The sequence below is a fragment of the Chrysochloris asiatica genome, unplaced genomic scaffold, assembly GCF_000296735.1.
Source record: "Chrysochloris asiatica unplaced genomic scaffold, ChrAsi1.0 scaffold00327, whole genome shotgun sequence".
Taxonomy (NCBI): Eukaryota; Metazoa; Chordata; class Mammalia; order Afrosoricida; family Chrysochloridae; genus Chrysochloris; species Chrysochloris asiatica.
In genome coordinates, this window is record NW_006408845.1 from 1,474,092 (window position 1) to 1,477,132 (window position 3,041).

A 3,041-nucleotide genomic window follows, 5' to 3' on the forward strand; every position below is an offset into this window, starting at 1 on the left:
ATTAATTTCACAGTCTAGGAGCGGAGATCCCTGGGACCATCAAGAGTACAGAGTGGGACCCTACCCAGAGAAGCAGCGACACCAGAGATGCAGGCAGAGAGGATGACATGGAGAGATGGAGCAGCTGGGGACTTTAGACCCAGACACAGAGAGGGGCTGTGTGCTGACGACCAGGGAGCAGGCTTGCAGGGTACACCCTCTGGTTGATTGATGATGCATGGAGGGGACTGTAACCATGGCAATGAAACAATATACGAAAGGACGAATGTAAAACTAATGTTCTCCCATGTAAACTATCACATAATTCACAATAAAACATTTTTAAAAAACCTAAAAACAGAACTAGCTTATTAACCAACATTTTCACTCCTAAGTATATACCCAAATGACTCTTAAAGTAGACGCAAAAAGACTTGTAAACCAATGTTAGTTGCAGTTATTACTATTCACTTTAGACAAAAGATAGAAACAACCTAAATGATCACCAACAAATGAATTGATAAACAAATGTGGTACAAACATACAATGGAATATTACTTAGCCAGCAGAAGAAATGAAGTCCTGATTCTTGATACAGTATGGATGAAGCCTGAAGACATTCTGCTGAGCAAAAGAATCCAATCACAAAAAGATGAATATTGTACGACCTCACCTCTATAAAAAGACAGAAAATGCAAATGTATAGAGACCAAAGTTTATTAGTGGTTACCAGGAGTGAGAGTGTGTAGTGGAGAAACATTTAACAAATGCCTGAGTCTCACTGATTAAAGGTAGGGTTGTACAGTTAATTATTGTAATTCCTAGGAAGTTGTGTTATTGTAAAAAGTTTAACTGCCAAAAGTTGTATAACAGATATATTTACAACAATAACTGCCCCCTCTCCCCCACAATAAAGCTGAGGCCGCTTATGTACAATAAAAAACTATGGGATTTGGCTGCTCAATTTTCAGATTTAGGGTAATAGCTTCATGGGACATCCCAGCTAACTGGCTTAATAACCTGTTTAGTACTTCTGTTCAGTCTCCTAGCTCACTGCATAGTGTACCTGGGGTCTTAAAAGCTTTCAAGAGACCATTCAAGACACAATTGGTTTCCTTTTGCCTGTTGTATACAGGAAGGAGAGTTAAGAATAGGAGGCTGTTAAGTGCCTTGGAATCAGTTCTAACTCACAGCCACCCTGTCTAGGATTTTGGAGGAGCAACTCCTGGGTTTAAACCACGGATCTTGTGGTTCAAATCGACCTTGTGGTTGGTTCAGTGCATATGGAATGTTTGCCTAATGAACTCCAAGAATAACGGCCTCCTTTGACATAAACCAGAAGAAATGGATGGGGTCCTGCTACCATTACTGAATATTTTGATTAAAAATTTTTAATTTTTAGTATGTCCCACTCATCTATTTTGTCTACTTTTGTTTGGGTAGTTTTCAAAATGTTTGGTAATCTGTGTATTCCCTGAATTAGTGCCGTCACATTTGTCCCTATTTTTTCATTGATGACCTTCATAATTCTGGGGTTCACATTTAGGTCACATTATGCTCTTTTGAAATCCATCTACGGAGTTGTGGTGTGGCACTGTGGGTTAATGCAATGGACTACAAAGTTAGTATGAACCACAAGGTCAGCAGTTCAAGCTCACCGGTTGCTCCTTGGAAACCCTATACTGGGTTACCATGAGTCGGAACCGACTCGAGTCACTTAACAACAGCAACTTACGGGATATCAAAGTGACAATAGCAACTCAAAAGGTTAGACAGGAACCTTATGGACAGTGAGTTTACATTAATAGAGAGGAACTTAGAAAGGAGGGTGAGAATGGCTTCACAACACGAAGTATAAATCGATGTCATTAATATTGTACATGTAGAAACTTCAGAATTAGTATATACTTGCTACATATATGCTCATCAACAAAATGAAGTTTAAAATGTAAGATACAAATATATATATATATATACATACACACACATTTTTTAATTAGATATTTTAATTTTATTACGCTTACAGGCTGTGAATCACAACGCTGGGTTGAAACCCAGCAGCTGATTCCTTGAAAACCCAGTACAGAGTTAGTATGAGTTGGAATTGACTTTATGGCACCTAAAAATAACAGATAAGGGGTTCCCCCAAGCTTCCGGCGGCCAGTTTGAGTGGAAGCTATGGCTAAACACCCATCTGGATTTGGATTTTTTTGTCGCAAGCAGGTTGGTGTTGCCATTGGAAGACTCTGTGAAAAATGTGATGGAAAGTGTGTGATCTGTGACTCCTCTGAGCGTCCGGGCACCCTGGTGCGTATATGTGATGAGTATAATTATGGCTCTCACCAGGAGGCGCTGCGTCATCTGTGAGGGCCCTGGAGTCTCTGATGCCTATTACAGTAAGGAGTGCACCATCCAGGAGAAGGATAGAGATGGTTGCCCAAAGATTGTCAATTTGGGGAGCTCTAAGACTGATCTCTTCTATGAACGCTAAAAGTATGGCTTCAAAAAGAGGTGATTGGTCAGTGGTCCCTTCCTCCCCCCATGAAACTGCTGCAGCTTCCAGAGAAAACACCCACCAGCAGAAAGACACCCAACAGAAAGGAAGTAGAGTCCAGAGCATCCCCAGCCTTGTCTGTTACTCTACTGGCGTCATCCACCCGCTTCACCCAAGCACGTGGTAGGATCAGAAAAGGCTTCTTCATAGAACACTCTGGCAGACTGTCTCAAAAGAATTAACAGCTTCGTTTTTGCTTTTTTCTTGGATTTGAGAGCAAGCTTCCATTCTCCAACTTTCTCCACATGGATGTATTCTACACCAAGAGCTTCTAAAACAGGAGTGATAGCATTTCAGTCTCCCAGGAGTCTGGGAAATTGCCTATGAAGCTAACATCATTCCCATGGTGCAAAACATGCTCTTAGAATAGCTCTTATGGCAGTTGCCTTGGATGAAACACCTTCAGGGTGTGATGGGTTGCTGTCAGAACAGTAAATGTGGGATTTCATACTGTAAAGTTTACCAGGCAGTACTGGTTTCATGCTGTTTTTTGCTTTGGGTTTTTTTT

General features: G+C 41.0%; 1 pseudogene; it reads left to right on the plus strand.

Moving 5' to 3' along the window:
• Nucleotides 1-2,157: 2,157 nt before the first annotated feature.
• Nucleotides 2,158-2,494, plus strand: LOC102842083 (annotated as a pseudogene).
• The last annotated feature ends 547 nt before the right edge of the window (nucleotides 2,495-3,041 follow it).